The following is a 17,597-nucleotide window of genomic DNA, read 5'->3' on the forward strand; positions in this document are numbered from 1 at the left end:
CCTCTTTAGTGTTTATGAAACTTATGGGTGCAAGTGCACATTTGTGATTCGGTGTGTTGTGTTTATTGTGCACAAGTGTTCTTGGGTGTGTATGTTCACACATTTATTCTTAAGGTTGTTGTGTTATCGACTAAAGTATCTTGTTGAAGATACTTTTACAGGTCCAGTGGTTGAAGAAGATAGCTGGACCAGTTAGGGTCACTATCTTAACCAAAAGGTAGCTTCAAATCCCACTTGAGGGCAACCATTAGCTTGAACAATAAGAAGGAAAAGGATTTGGCAGTGAGAGCTCATACTTCCATGCGTTTCCCACTCTCATCTCTTCCAACAAATGATAGACCTGCACTTTCCAGCTTATCAATCATTTCAGGATTGACCTAAACATTCACAAGTGACATGTCAAACTTGATGTTAGTCATCAATATATACAAGCCCGACAATCTGAGTTCCCAAGTTAGTCTTGTATTATAAAATCTTTGTAATCAGAAACAAACCTCATATCTATGTCGATGTCGTTCATCCACATATATAGCATTGTTATATCTGACAGACACAAAACCAAGAGGACAAAAAAGGCATTAAACAAAAGAGATTCATGAAAAGTTTTTTACAATACTAAAATATTGTATTTCTGGTAAAGCAATAGGGCCATTCTTTCCCTCATATTCATTACATATGAGAATACATCCTAAGATTCCCCAAAGAATAAGCTTGTTTCCCCATCTTCCTAAGGATTAAAAACATACAGTTAAAATGGGTCAAGAGACGTGTTAGTCCTCACAATTTAGCAGTGATGCAGTCAGCAACTTGAAAATATGTCCTTCTGGATCCGAGACGCATAGTGCCTCCCATATGAGTTTTTGAACCCTATTGCATAGTAGATATTACACAATGTAGCAAATAATAGAAATATCCATATTAACAATAAATCCTTAGATGGCTATGACTCAAGCTCAATCTTACCTCCGGCATGAAGATCACACAAGGATTTTTGGTATTTGGATCAAATTCCGTGCTGTTTGCGTCTTTCAGGCCAAGAATCTGGGACAAATATAGGGATGACCCAAGTATCAGTTAAAATCTAACTAACGATCTAAACAACAAATCAATATTCAGTTGATCATTGAGAAATCACTCTAAAAGGCAATACATACCGAACGTGAAAACTCAATTACTGCAATTTGCATTCCCAAACATATTCCTAGGTATGGAACTCTGTTTTCACGAGCATATTTTGCTGCAAGGATTTTTCCTTGCACACCACGGTCACCAAATCCTCCAGGTACAAGAATACCATCTACATCCTGAGTTGGGAAAGAAACAATAATTGGTGTTGCTACTTCATAGACAGAAAGGAAAGTGAGCAACCTTGGATTGAATTCCTAGCCTGCAACTATAGTGACAAATATCACGAGATTTATGAAAAAACATAAATACTGTGATTTAAACGCGATATTTACGTTTTAAATGGCTATTTATTGTGTATTTTTATTTTTAAATAATTTTTATTAATAATTTCTTATAAAAATAGTTTTTATTTTTTATTTTTTATTTTTTATTTTTTATTTTTTTATTGCAGAGATTTTGCCAAAATGCGAGATTTATGAAAAAAATTCAAATTCTCGCAAGTTTTTGAAAAACGAGATTTTGCCGATTTTAACATTTGTCACTATGCGTGCAACTAAGGCCCTGTTTGGAAAATGGTAGTAGGGAGAGAATCGGAAGGAAATGGAGCAGGTTCTTGGGATTCAAGTATACCAAAACCATATGCAGTTGTTTCGGAAAGAGGATTTGGAGGAACCACAAAAACAGGGAAGGACTCCACCTCTGCCAAATCTACCTAGTTCCATATTTTGGAGTCCATAGAGAGGAAGTATTTGTCAAATCCTTCTCCAGGAAGCATTCAGATCCATTTGGACTCCAACCAATTATCCCTTGAAATGCTGGCTTGGATCCTTCATAGAATTAGAATATGCCACCAAACAAGATGGATTCCCTTAATTCTTTCTAAATCCATTTCCCTTCATTTCCTTCCAACTCATTTCCATGAACTTCCCTCATTTATCACATCCCAAACATAAAAAGGAAAAAAAACAGTACAGAATTCCTTTAGGTTCTCACCTTTAGCACATTCCATGCAGCTTCATAAGCACCAGGAGCCTGCAGAACAGAAATTAGCTACCCAAGCCACTCTAGAAGAAAAGAATTAAGAGCAGAACACAAATTAATGCCAAGAAACCTCTCTGGCAGTTGTATCTTCAAGGTCTGTAGCAGCAACCCATTCAACTATCAGTTTCCTTGAGCACTCTACAGATGCATGCAGAAGAGCCTGTGTGATGAAATATAACAGTAACTAGAAGGTATTTCGGAAACTACAGAAAGTATCATTTTCACATATTACCTGTATGTGTCCCCAGATTCCAGAGATAAAAGGAGATGGAGAAAAAGTAGACACGTCTAATTTGAAAAAAGGAACAAAATTTAAAATTTTGAAAGAATCCCATTAACCCAATGTCAACTACAAAAAGAACTCTAGCCTGATAACTCGTAACTTGAACCCTAACTCGAATCAGGATACTATTCAAATGGGTCGACCCAACCTGTTAACAGCACTAGCATATAGTATGTAGGGACATTTTTGTTCCTTTTGTCACATATAGGGCCATTTATGTATCTTCATTTCTTTGTCCACTCCAGTCATAAGCAGACTATTATGAAGGCATTTTTCTTTTTAGTTCCTTAAAATGTAAAAGGGCATTAGCTTGTATTCTAACTAGATAGAATGCTAAAAAAGAAATCCTAGTTGATTATGCTGCACTCCTCCATCATTTTGATAAGTTGAGCTCTTTATGTTATGTAACACGGATGCCCTTAAAGATTCATCACAGTCGTGTCAACAAGGTGTTATACAGGTGCGAGTGAGGCACCTGGTGCAGTCAAAGGAGGGTCAGGTGCGGCCAATGCACACCTGACCCTTTTTGGACTTGGTCAACTAAGACCGAATCTAATTTTGCCTTAACTGGTTACTCCGGTGGCAGTGACCTGCTTCAGGCAACATTACCATCAGTGACCAGCTATCTCTCTCAGTTTGTCATAACATGATATTTACATTTTGGAGCTTTTTTAAGCTTGCAATTTGTATATTATGTACTTTTAGAAAATTCTAAAATGCAAGAATTCAAAATATTGTCAATAGTGGTGACCGTGCATGGGATATCACTTACATACCTTAAATACAGAGAGATAAGAATCTGACAGACCAGTGTATTTTCCGACCATAGCAATTCTAACCTGTAAACCATGTTCAATGCTTACACACACTTGTGAAGAAAGTACTGCCCCCAAACTAATTAATATGGAAAGGTTAGAACCTACTGGATGAGACAACCTATCATATAGTTCAGCTCTTGCAGTCCATCCCTCCAATGCAGGCTTCCTAGCAATGCTGGGCAGAAAGACGATAAATCCAACAAACTGTGATTTGATGCATATACCAATTATGAATAAAAGATCAATGAAAAATCATGACAGTACAGAATATAGATGCTAGGTGAAAAAGCAAATAATTCCACAACACAAACCCAAGAAGATTTAGCCCTTTCAGAATTGCTGCATGTGCCTTCTGATCCTGTGAAGGCAATATTCATCCACAAAGCTTTATGTAAGACGAAAAGATCCTATATGACCATTAAGCTCATTCTTACTAAGCGACAAAATCATAAAAGAGAAGAAAGTATGGAAATGTCATATTTCATTGGTCACTTTGTAATATAATGATTTAAAAATATCTCACATACTCTTAGTAGCAGAGGAATGTGCCAAATGTTTGAAACATCATAAATAGTAAGAATGTTTTCAGCCTGTTAAAACAATCAATTAAAAAAGTAAATTATTGCTCTATGTAACTTTGAGTACAAAGTACAAACAATGCAGCTAAAAAGAGCAAAAAATTAATAACAGGGTTCTGAGGACTGTACAGGAACATGACAAAATTGAGAGTTTTTCTTTCACATTTTCTTCCAGCGGCTGCACAAGACAATCAAGCAACACTCATCAGACTGAACAGATGTTAGTGCATGTATACACACACGCACACACATAAAGTGCTTGTGATCATAGAATGCAACTTGTTAAACAATAAGTCAAGAAAATTTCAACTAGAAAGGATCCATATGTTGACATCGCTCAGTTTCCAAATTGAATATTATTTTTTTGGGTATTATCAATGCACCCGAAGGGCAAATAATGACCTATTTAAGGAAAAAAAAACAAAAGGAAACCTGCACAAAATTCTCTGCTAAACATTCACAGAATGTTTCATCTTTTAGCTCATTTACTCAGTGCATTTCCAATGTCCAGAAATTCATCACAATGTAGGTTTATAAAATGTGTTCAAAATGAAGACAACCTCTGGAGGTAGCAAATCCATTTAAAGCATTGCAGCTGTGATTCCATAATCAAAGGGAAGCACTAGATAGGGTAATTGTCCTATCAAACTTTTGATGGCACTGTGAGATGGTTTCACCATTGCAAAATCATTTGGTGGCTAAACTTGCTAGCCTCATGGAACATCCCATTGATCATCACGGTTTCACAAAATGTCAGGACATATCCTTTCAACTACTCAGACCATCTCGCAGATGCATTAGTCTAAATTGCATCTGTTAAATGGTGTGATGTATTTTGATTGATTGAGAGAGAGAGAGAGAGACCTTGGCACTGCGGCAAGCCAGAATGTTCGGGATCAATCCTAGCCCCCTTAGTTCCCGAACACTATGCTGAGTTGGCTTCGTTTTCTATGGACACAGAAAGAAGAGCAGAACAAAATTCATTTGTATCAGAATCTACCGGTTAATATTAAATAAAATGCTTCTGAAGCTCAGTTAAGCATACTGCATACCAATACATACACATATGTAAGACTTTATAATGAAGATAACAGCAGAAACAACTTGAAGACTTGGACAACTTGCCAAGTGAAAACACAAAGACCCATAACAACTAACCCAATAAAGGTCACTTAACCAGGTCAGTGAAGTAAAAGAATTTTATGTTGACTGAAGTAAAAGAATTTTATGTCGAACTAATCGGTGCAACTCCATGACCTTAGGCACCCTGGTTTGGGTCTCCAAAGTTATTTCCAATGTCACAGTTAAGAGCTGACTGCTATTCTATCCAAATTACCTGTTCACCAACAACATTAACAACTGGTACAAGGCTGACATGGACCAGACAGAAATTATCAGGGCCTGCAAAATAATAAACAAAAGACAATAAACCAAACTAAGAGCACCAACTTTATATGCAAAAATTTACAGTAATTGAGAAAATTAAAACATGTGTTTCTCACCAACACGATATGATAATTGACGTAGAGCTTCTACAAATGGCATTGACTCTATATCCCCTACATGAAAACACTATTGTTAACTTATTGCAACCAGCAACCAATTAGAAACCAAGGTGATATAGATAATGATGACTGAGCAAGAGCTCACCTCTTCCTGCAATGTTTTTCATTTCACCATGAACCCTCATTATCTTATTATTAATGCTCCCATAGCATCTTTATGGAGCTTAAGAACGAAAAAAAACATCTCAAACTATAATATATGAACACAAGCATGGTTGTATAATGTGATTCATGAAGGTTGCTTAATGATTGCATATAATACTAGGCAATGATAACATGCTACATAGGAATAAGTGCTAAACTAAATTAGGAAAAAGAAATTCTCTTATACCAACTGTTCCACCCAATTCTATGACACAGACATCAGCAGGACCTTCCTCTCCATCCACAGGAATCATGGCAACCCGCTCTATCCACTCCTGAATAGCATCTGTAATGTGAGGAACGACCTGTAATAAGGGTCATAATTGACGCTCAGAATCCAACAGAGATGCAGCATCCAAATGAACAATTTGTCAGAATACTCTTTTTTTTAAGAAATACTCTAATAATTAGTGTGGGAAACATATCTGACTAAAATAACACCATGATAAACAGTACAAATCCAGACCTGAACAGTTTTGCCAAGATAATCACCCCTTCTTTCCTTGTCAATGACAGACTGCACAAGCAATCCAATAAACTGAGACCGACATATTGGAACAATTATGACTGGTTGATAAGATGAGTTTTATCATTGAAACTTGAAAGCTAGGCACATTAGAGTATAATAAATTATTAAAATACAATTAACCAATCACCAATCAGTACCTGGTAAATTTTCCCAGTCGTTATATTGTTGTCACGAGTCAATTTCACATCTAAAAACCTTTCATAGTTTCCTAGATCAAGGTCAACCTTCAAAACAAAAAGTCATATCAGATGAAGAATGTAAGGAGGCAACTGTCTGAAATACTAGAATAGGCAACAACAACATTAATTAGCCATAAAGAATGGTAATTCATGAAAAAAAAGGTTTGCATGTGATTCAATCTTAGGACTTAGTACACTCGTAACACCCTATACACAACATTTATATGAGCAAGAGTCGGTGCACGCATGAATCAACTTAGTGCACTCATACCTTACCCTGGATTAGTCCCAATCTATGATTCACCTTAGTATGAGTTTCTACATTCTTGCATCCAATCATTCTGGCTTCATTTAAGAGACCCAGGATATACTTTGAAAAAGGAGCACGCCTCAACACCTAGGAAGTAATGTAAGGGCCCAAAGTCTTTGATATCAAAAACTCTTCTTAAGTACTTCTTTAAGACTTTTATTCCCTTTTAATCATCATTTGTAATCACAATGTTAACTACATAAACAATTAGCACAGAAATTTTATCACCACCCTTTATAAAAAGTGTATCATCAATTGTACTTCTATTGTATCCAAACGGAATAATGGTTATATCAAACCATGCCCTTGGAGACCGCTTGAGCCTATATAGAGATTTATTTAACTAGAACACAGTGTCACCATCATTATACAACTTGAAGACAGGAGAAAAAACTAAGTACATGTCCTTATTTAGATTACCATACAAAAATGCTTTGTTTACATCCAATTGAAGCAAAATCCATCCCCTATAAATAGTTAGGCTTATAAGCACCTTCATAAAAGTTAACTTGGCCACAGGAGCAAAGGAATCTTTAAGTTTATCTCATAAGATTGGCTAACTTTTGGCAACCAATCTAGTTTTATATCTTTCAATAGATTCATATGCCTAGAATTTAACAGCACAAATTTTCAAGTGGATGAGATTGGTCAAGCTGTCTCCGTTGGAGATGGGATTGCACATGTTTATGGAAATCCCCAACAAGCCTTCTCCCTTCTGATGGATTGTCTGCCTCACAAATTTGATTTCTCTTTAAAGTATCCATCTCTTGAATCATAGCCTCTTTTCACTTCGGGTGTACCAATGCCTCCATTACACTCTTCAAAATGGGGGCTTGATCAATGCTAGCAAAATATGGAATTTCAATAAAAAAATATTAGGACAGGCAATTCTCAAGTAATCATATCAAATTCCCAATATTCCAAGAATAATAATTCATTTTAATTATGAGTGAAGACATGGGATTCCAAGAAAAAATTTGCCTTCTAATAGACATCAGCACAAGTATATAGCAACTAAAGCCCTTATACATGCATTAAAAAAAATCCAATTCAGAAAAGTTAATAAGCATCCAACATTAGTTTAATGATTTTCCCATTGCAAATATGTCATCCATTGCTCCCTGATTTTAAGCCTGAAATTTAATACATGATTGTCTCTGAAATCCATGGGCTCCTATCTACAATGCCTAGCTCCAATGATAATAATTTGGAAGATGCATGTCTGAGTAAATGTCCATGTGTGTGTATATGCATTCATGTGTTTTTTATGTGTCGTGCAAAATATTAGACAAGAAAAATTATGCAGCTCAAAAAATATGATACAACCCAAGTAATAAAAAAATAAATTTCCCTCAAAGCATACCTCGCCACCATCTTCAAGAACAAACACCTCCCCATGCTCAAAAGGGGACATTGTTCCAGCATCAGTATTCAAGTATGGATCTGCAAAAATCACACGACTAATAAATGTTATTTCTTCAAGAAAAAATGATACGTGATTTGCTTCATACTCATAACTCCTGTTCTATAATTGAGTCTCAAAAAAGTAACATGCAATATCAAAATGAAGAATACCACTTGGGAAGCCTCTCAAATTAGAGAAATGACATAAAATTAGCTTCTCATTTTATAGAGTTGAAAACGAACTTTCACAAAGAAATTTCAAACATTTTTTAACTTTCAGGAGACCATTAATCATCCATGTAACAGTAAGTTCAGGCTTCTAACAGTTGATATATAAGACCCTCTTTCCATACAGTAGAACAGAATTTCAATGCAGTAAAATCCACTGCATTTCATCTAAAATAGCAAGCAAGCACATTTTTCCCACTTTTCCAATATTCCAACCAGAACTTAAAACTTTCAAATTCACTAACCACAATAATGAACACTTTTTTCCCTCAAACCAACATGATGACATGATACAAAATATGGGTGGGAAAACAGAACCAACACTAGAACTATGAAAAGTTATACATGTTCTTTTATATAAGAAATAGAAGAAAGTGTCATCCTTTTCTTCAATTGCATCTTTAGAAATGCTAATAATTGTAACCATAGCTTTTTCTTTTCTCCAGAAAAAAAAGAAATTGGAAAGAATCGAAGATAAATAAGTCAATTATAACATGAGCAGAATGTAATTTACCACAATAAGATGCAAGCCTTATTGGTGGAAAAACAAAAACGAACAGGAAGGAAAAGAAGACAGTGGTGCAGCCTTTGGGAACGAAGGGTGAAAGGGGAACACATAAATAAGCAAAGGAACAAACAAACCTTGATTTTTTTCCATGAGAAACCGGGAAACCAGCCTCGGATCAGAGACCTAACTGTGCTGGCTCAGCCTGCCATACCTATGGTTGCCTTCCCGATGGTGTAACCCCTTGACCCCAAGGAGTCACCCAGCTTCGGCTGAGCAAGAGCTTATCCAAGGGTTTTGACACCCATGGAAATGGAACCCTGACCACCTGTCTAATGGCCAAGGCCCACTCCACTACACCAAACCCCTTGGGGCTCGATTTTCGAACAGCGTAATTTACTGAAGGAACAATTGAACTAAAAACAAGCAATGACATCCAATTTCTGCAGTTAAATCTTTGATTGCCAATAAATAAGTTGAAGACTACAAACTATCTGTTTGAAATAACACTTTAAGTCTTAAATGACAAGCAAGAAAAGGTCAAGCGGTAATAAAGAGCATTCTGAAAAATAGTAGTCTGTTCTAAACTTCTAGTTCAAGACTTTGAGAAAAGGACAATTTTACTCTTGGATTTTCTTAAAGAATAAAGGAAACCAAAGGCACGTGTATGTTTCAAAGTAACATCTTGAACCTCGTAGGGCAGTTTACTTGATTTTTCAAACAAGTATAGCCAAACTACACTGTTAGGAAAAATAACAAATGACAAAAAAGTAATACACCCACCTGTAAAGGCCACAACCTTTCACCAAAGACCTAACGGATACACAGTAAAAATGATTAAGAAAACCTCACACCACAACTCAACCAACCATCTGTATGGCAGTGGTGGGGTTAAAAGGGAAAATTCCGGGATCACCACCATTTGCATGTGAAACAATGGGTCCAGGGTTAATACCAAAGTCCATATTGAGAATAAGCAAACAGAGTTGGGATGACAGATCATGTCTCGCCTAAAGAAGCCAGTCCAAGAAAAGAACCTCAAAACTTCAACTATTTCACCAAAAGACTAGAAAGAGATAATACCTACCTTAGCCAAAAACAACACAAGGATTTTGTATGCTAAACAACAGTTCTTCTTCCTTGCGGTTGGTAGCAAAGTAAGCAAGAAAACACACACCATGCCAGCTGAAATTGCACCCACTGTCCCACTTTAGTTATTTCACAAAGAAACTCGAATTGACTTGCTCAAAAGAGCAATAGGATTTGAAAAAACAATCTACGTCAACATAGCGTTCAACCGTTCTCAAAACTCCATAAAGAAAAAAGAGAAGTTATTTTCATGAAATGTATGGTTCATATAAATCATTTTCCCCATAATTAGGTGACAGAGAATACCTATATAAAATTTTAAATGGATGAATAAATCAATAACCGGTTCCAAGTTTCACTGAAACTTCATCTAGCACCTAAAATAAAAGGTCCATGCAAAGAAGAACCACACTCCTTACCAATAAAAGGCCGTCTTTCCACCACCAAATAAAAAATAAAAACTTTAAGAATAAAAAAGATCCACTCTTAAAAACTTAATATAGAACCAAAAGATGTTGCCAGACAGAAGAGTGGTAGCCACGTAATACTAAAAAGAAACAAGCCCTTGAAAGCACGTACTTCAACTTATTAAACCTTAATGAGACGAAGAAAGAACTGAGCATATCAAAAAACAGAAATTAAAATGCTCCCTTAATAAGGCTTGAATTTTGTAAAAATACTAAAAAAAACTCCTTAAGAAATTGCACCAAATCAGCGGATCACAAACCTAAAAGCCCTCCACGTACTTTCAAACAACGGAAACGATCACGCCGCTTCAAACGTTTCAAAAATAAAAAATAAAAACAGAGAGAAGCAAATGGCAACAACAACAACAATTATTATTATTATTATTATTATTATTATTATTATTATTATTATTATTATTATTATTATTATTATTATTATTATTATTATTAAAATAACAAGATCTTGTCGTTCCACCACTCAAAATGTATCATGTTCCTTTTTATATAGATTAGGGCACAAGATCATCAAAAACATAACAAATTCAAGAAAATGAAGGAAATTAAGACGCCAAAAGAACTATCACCGACACGCAGCGAATTCTTTTCCACCTTTGGCTCGATTAAAAGCAATTAGTTTCGGAATGGAATGGATTAAATAAGGAAGGAAATGGGAGATTTTTAGATGAAAAATAGTTTCATAACTCAAATCCTTCAGAAAATTTAAAATAAATGAGAAAAAGGGAACATCATTAACTAAAAAATGAACACTCAAGCTTCAAGAAAAATGTGGACATAATTTAAAAATCTTAAAATAATAAAACACCGAAACAAAATCTGCATAAATTTTCGAAATTTCTCATTGCTAAAAGGAGACATCTCCCAATAATCCACTGAAAAAAAAAAGAAAATCCTTCCAAAAACTTCCAAAGATCGAAAAAAAACTCTTTTTTTGCCGCCTCCGATCATTTTTCTTCCTTTTAACGCGAAGCAAACACGATACTTAGACCTAAAACCTTGAAATGAGCATCGAAACAAAACAATGTCTTCCGTACTTCGGCCTTCGTTTTTCCTCACGAGAACGATAACAAGAACAAGAGGAGGAGGAGGAGGGAGAGAGAGACCTATTTTGATGGAGGTCACACGCAAGCCGCACGCCTTCAGAACCAATCCGATACTGCTCGCCATCACTCCTTTGCCGAGCCCGCTCACGACTCCGCCGGAAACAAGGACGTACTTCATCTCCGCCGGCGACGGAAAAACTCCGCTTCTGGCAAGAAGAAAGAGACGGCGGGAGAACCCGAAACAGGAGAAGAAACTCCACAAACGAACAAGTGCGAAGCAAAAACTAGCAGATTTATAGGCCCCAAAAGAGGGAGAGCGAAATAGAGAGAGGAAGAGATGTAACTTCCTCTCTCTATCTGAGAAGCAAGAGAAGAGAGCAAGCGAAAGAACGAGAGAGGGAGGGAAAACGAATCGAAGAGATAAATGGCGAAGATCTTCGGGGTGATTAGGGCATTTGTAAAATTGTGAAAGTCCCTTCTTGTCTTTTTTCCTCCAGTAAGGGGTAACCCTCGGTGAAAACGGATCGGATATAGTCAGATATCTGATCCGAACCCAATACGGATATAGTCAGATATCTTCAAAGCAAGACCTGAATGTGCATTTAGATTGGATTCAGATTTGCTAATTCAGATTATTTTGGGGTTTGGATCAGAATCAGATTGAGATTTTAGGTTGAATCTAATTCGGATTCAGATCAAAATCTGACTCAATTGCAGTTGTTACATGTAAACAGCTCGTTTCCATTATTTTTTTTTTTAGGGAACAGTAAACTCAAATTTTATTAAGACAAAAATTTAGCTTTACAAGAGCAGGGCAACCGGCGAAAAAAATGTAGATCTGTCGCCGGCTACCTAAGAATGACCATATGAAATACATCAGATAGGACATGGATGAGTAGTAAAAAAGCATACCAACAACGCCACACGAAATACCATTTGCTGCCCCGAGATGGTAGAAGTGGATGGATAAGGAGGTCTTTAGCAAACGAATCTTGGTGGGATGGAATGCGCAGCTGCTGCCATGAAGCCAAGAACAGAGCTTGAAAGAAAAGGCAGTACCAAAGCAACTGCAGGATTGATTCAGAGGCCGCATCACAAGTAGCAGAAGCACCTCTTAGCCCTATTCTCATGGGTCAAAACACCACTCGAGCTAAGGGATGGAGCTCGAGCCCACACGCACTTCTCTGGTCAGCCCCTACTTCCTCAAATGCAAAACAAAAGGAGGCTACAGAGTACTCACCTAAAGGAGAATAATTCCAGGTGCAAACATAGCTCCTGCCATCCAATGACCCCAGGCCAGATGCAAATTGGGGCCAAACATGTCGCCAGTGAAGCCACACCCCGGATGCGGCCCTCCTCCCCCTTCCCATGCTAGGCAACTAGTCTGACGAAGGACCTTGCAAAGCATACTTGGATCTGAAATACGACGCCAGGTCACTTTCATTTAGGGGTGGCAATTTCTTACACGACCCGCCAACCCGACTCTTAGGCGGGTTCGGGTTGGGCTTAAGCCAACCCGTTTAATAAACGGGTCAACCCCCGTTTATTAAACAGGTTGGGTTCGGGTTGGGGGTATGCCAATCCGCCAACCCGGCTGACCCGTTTAATAAACGGGTTAGGCGGGTGGGTTAACCCGCCAACCCGTCTACCCAACCCGTCAACCCGCCAACCCGACCACCGACCCGTCAACCCGCCAACCTGCCTACCTGCCAACCAGATCCGTCAACCCGCGAACCTGAAAACCCGTTTACCCGACCCAACCCATTTATTAAATGGGTTGGCGGGTCGTATCGGGTTACCCGTTTATTAAACGGGTCGGGTTTGGGTTGAGGTATGCTGACCCGCCAACCCGACCCTATTGCCACCCCTACTTTCATTGCGATAACTAGACCACCACCATTTCGACAACAATGCTCAATTTTTCAGTGAAAGGTGTGAGATAGTCTCTCTACCTGAGACCAAGCCACCAAAGCTATTTTTGAATGGTCATTATTACCACCAAAGGAATGAATATGCTTTTAGATTTTTGTTAGGCATCTTGTAGACAGACATAAAGTGGGAGGGAATAGCTGAATGCACCAATTTAATTAGAGTGAGCCTACCAGCTGTGCATCAAAGATACTTGTCTCGCTATGATTGCAACTGAGACTCAATTTTGTCTAGAATCAGCGATAAATGGGGAGTTTGAATCAACGGGTTGTCAAGGGGGAGCCCAAGGTAGGAGGTAGGTAGCTTACCGACCCGGCATCCAAATAGGTGTGAGGCAGTAGCGGTGATGGTTGGATCAACGTTGAAAACGAAAACCTCACTTTTGAGTTTATTGACTTGGAGACCAAAGATCATACCGAACACCTTGAGGATGCAGAGAATCCTTGTTATTTGTTTAATGGAGGCTTCGCCAAATAAGATGAAGTCATCGGCAAACGGCATGAGAGAAAAATCAAAGCTGAAGAAGGATGAATTCAAAAAACTGATCCCTGCCACTTGACAAAGCAAGGAAGTCAGACCCTCAGCTACCACGTCAAAGAGCAATGGGGAGAGTGGGCAGCCCTGCCGAAGCCTCTGTTGCAAGTCAAAAAATTGTCCTGATTCACCATTGAGACTGACAGCTGAATCAATTCCCTAACCCTCTTGCACCAGTGTATTCCAAAGCCCTTGTATTGCAGAGAATCCATTAAAAAGTACCACAAGACAGTCAAAAGCTTTACTAATGTCTAGCCTTAGCATAAAGTAGGGTTTTTGAGAAGCAGAGATATTATGGACGACCTCTGATGCAAGCACGATGCAGTCCTGCACCATCCTGCCCTTGATGAATGTTTGCTGTGAAATGCTTATGATGTTCGAAATGACTCCTTACGTCATGTCCGCCAGGACTTTAGAGAGGATGTGGTAGGGCATCCTGAGGATGAAGATGGGTCTGAAGGAGGAAATGTTGACCATGTCAGACACCTTTGGGATCAGCACTACCTCAGATCGATTGAACAACTTAAGCAAATTAGCATGGTGGTAGAACTCAATAAAAAACAGATAGATGTCCGACTGCGCAACCTCCCAAAACCACAAGAAAAATCTACTAGAAACCCGTCAATGCCTGGCGACTTGAGGCCATGGGCGTAGCTAGGATTCATGTGAGACCGGGGCAAACAGGGGTGTAGAAAAAAAAATGATGTGATAGGCTGGGGTTGGGGGCAGCGCCCCCGAAAAAAAAATTGAGATAAAATAAAAAATGGCTACAATTATTAATAAAAAACTATTTCATATGGACAAATCAAACTATTTGATGCAGTCAGGGCTGGGCTAAGACTGGGCTACAAAAATGGATAAAAATCTATTTCATATGTTAGGCTAGGACTGGGCTTTAAAAAAAATAAAAAATTAACTGGGCCTGGACCGGGCCCTTGTGTATTTATGCTAGCTGAAAGGGTGTGTCCAACAATGACGCCTTCGCTCGAGTGAAACTACAGTATAAAGATTCTGAGTAGGGGTGGCAAAATCTGACCGGACCCACCAACCCACTTTTTAGCTGGGTTAGGGTTTGACTTAAACGGGTTCGTGTCATAAACGGGTCGACCCGCCTAACCCGTTTATTAAACGGGTCGGGTTCGTGTTAGGGGTATGCCAACCCGTTTGACCCATTTAATAAACATGTTAGGCAAACAGGTTATATCCGACCAATTAACACCACCAGGTCCGACCCACCCAAGTCACAAGTTTAGGGACACTAATGTCTTTGATGGAAAAGATCATGCACCATTTTGACCGAACAAAAATATTCCCTCTTATATAATATACTAACCCACTAAAACCCTAAACTTCTGCTCCTCCCTTCGGAAACCCCTGAGACTTTCTAGAAAGAGAAAGAATGTGGCAGACTGCGGCCTCTGCACTCTCTCCAATCATCCTGCGGAGGGTATCGTCGACTCCTCCCCTTTTCCTGATCTCCCACCTCCTCCTTCGGCACATCTTCGCCCCTTCGTATTTGCCACCACCCAACACCGTCCTCAGACCCGCCATTGCTCCTCAATTCTTCATCGACAGCCCTCAAACTTTCACCGCTAGTGGCCGTTGGAGCTCCAGCACCGAAGAGGATGAGGAGGACGTCGATGATAAGGAAGACATGGTGTTCAAAGACGACGATGATGGTGATGGTGATGATGAGGAAGTTGATTCGGCCGATGAGGATGATTTCTCTAATGAATGATTGATCGATGGTCGTGGGTTAATTGTTGGGTTTGCTCGTTGATGATTAAAGAGTTTGTTAGGGTTTTATTTTAATGCTACTGGAGAGAGAGAGAGAGACTTATAAGAACTACTCAAACCTAATAAGAACTACACGAATCGTGTCTATGTTATCGGGTTGACCCATTTAATAAACAGGTCGTCGTGTCGTGTAATCAGGTCGTGTCGACCCGATCCGTTTATTAAATGGGTTAACTGTGTCGGGTCGGGTTACCCATTTAATAAATGGGTCGTGTTCGTGTTTGCCACATCCAACCCGTTTAATAAACGGGTCGTGTTCAGGTTGAGGTATTCTGACCCGCCAACCCAACCCGATTGCCACCCCTAATTTTGAGATAGAACCTTCATGAGAAGCAAGGGTGGAGAATAGATGGCTGAAGTAAGAGGAGACGACATACAATAGATATCAACCACCTCACCCTAAATTTGAATGAAGTCATGTAGGTTGTACTGCTTTCTATCAAAAGTGTATTGATAGAAGAAATGGGTGTTGGTGTCCCCATCTTTGAGCCAAAGGACACACTAGAGCTGGTGCCACTTATGCTCCTCCCGGATTTGCCATTCCTTGATGCAAGCAATCAGTTCCTTTTCCGAACGGAGGTTGAAGGAGCATCCACATTAGGAACGTCATCTAATGCATGGGATGAGTTGGCCAACGATAACAATTTGGCTTCCCAACTATTGTTCAAGTGAAACTTTGAGATATAACCAGATTGTAACCATTGCTTAATTTCCCTGCGGAGATGAGAAAGCTTCTGGTTGAGTCGAAATGTTGTCGAGGTCTCCTATATCAGCACGAACCATGACGAATCATTATCTTTGGGAGTCATTCACGGAGCCACCAATGCTCAAACCAGAATAGCCTCCTACTCCTAAGTCTTGACCCCTAGGAGATGACAAGGTGGCTGGGACATGAGATAGATCTCGAGTGTGCGCTACCCCGGAAATCATGATTCTGGCCCAGAATTGTGTTTATGAGAACTCAGTCCAACTTGCAGAGACAAGGATCAGAACACTTATTGGAGAGAGGGTGTTGTGTGTTCTCCCTTAAAGACGCAATGTTTGCTACAGTACATGTTCGGGGTCCGATTGAGCACCACACATATAAGCATGTGAGGCTTGTATTCCCGTGTGTGTCGGCATCACTTAGCATCGAAATCCGATGTGGTTGTAAAGACTTAAGTACCATTTCTCGCTATTCTCGTCATGAAACGATGGTTTGAGAAAATGACAAAAATGTTTTCCATTCAAAAAAAGGGAAACGACGATTCGAGAAAAGGACAAAAATGTCTTCCATCCAAAAAGTCAATGATGATGTTAACTCTGTGAGGCTTGTATTCCCGTGTGTGTCGGCATCACTTAGCATCGAAATCCGGTGTGGTTGCAAAGACTTAAGTACCCTTTCCTGCTATTCTCGCCATGAAACGACGGTTTGAGAAAATGACAAAAATGTTTTCCATTCAAAAAAAGGGAAACGACGATTCGAGAAAAGGATAAAAATGTCCTCCATCCAAAAAGTCAATGATGATGTTAACTCTTCAAAGTCCAAACGTTTCGTTTTCGCCCTAAGCAGTAAACTTTTGCACCATCTGCTGTAACAGAAGCTCCCTTTGATGACACAAACTTTGTCATCGTCTACTGCCACCGGAGGAGCAACCTTTGTCGTCGTCTCGAGTCCAGGTTTCCGCCTTAGTTTTTAGCTTGTGTTACAACACATTGTTGCCTTCTCATTCATGTCTTGTGTTACAAAACATTCCCTTGTTCGCGATCGACTGGTTTGATCATTGGTGGGAGTCATAGAGGCATTTGTCGGCCATCTCTTTTTACAGTCTTCTCTTATTTTTCATTGTCGTTAGGCATTATGGAAGAAAGCAATGACCACAAACATTTCAACAAGTGTCATTAAGGCGTCGTGAGTATCTTTCCATGTCATCATGCTATCGTTGAAGAACATATATCATCATGAGTGCCATTAAAGCATTGTTTTGTTATTGCAGGTGGATCTTGTCCTTTAGATGGTTGGAAACTT

General features: G+C 39.0%; 1 pseudogene across 1 annotated transcript; it reads right to left on the minus strand.

Annotated features, from left to right (window-relative positions):
* Positions 1 to 777: 777 nt before the first annotated feature.
* On the minus strand, positions 778 to 11,520 carry LOC149820142 (uncharacterized; annotated as a pseudogene). The gene is made up of 18 exons (XR_016426407.1): positions 11,390 to 11,520; positions 7,939 to 8,018; positions 6,224 to 6,310; positions 6,024 to 6,074; positions 5,745 to 5,862; positions 5,351 to 5,407; positions 5,185 to 5,249; positions 4,713 to 4,796; positions 3,978 to 4,026; positions 3,798 to 3,860; positions 3,582 to 3,628; positions 3,376 to 3,445; positions 3,229 to 3,291; positions 2,240 to 2,329; positions 2,122 to 2,160; positions 1,155 to 1,304; positions 964 to 1,041; positions 778 to 867 (listed from the first exon to the last, which is right to left on the minus strand). The product of XR_016426407.1 is annotated as an uncharacterized LOC149820142 (transcript).
* Positions 11,521 to 17,597: the final 6,077 nt, after the last annotated feature.

Source organism: Nuphar pumila, chromosome 12 (genome assembly GCF_984573655.1).
Source record: "Nuphar pumila chromosome 12, dmNupPumi1.hap1.1, whole genome shotgun sequence".
Classification (NCBI taxonomy): Eukaryota; Viridiplantae; Streptophyta; class Magnoliopsida; order Nymphaeales; family Nymphaeaceae; genus Nuphar; species Nuphar pumila.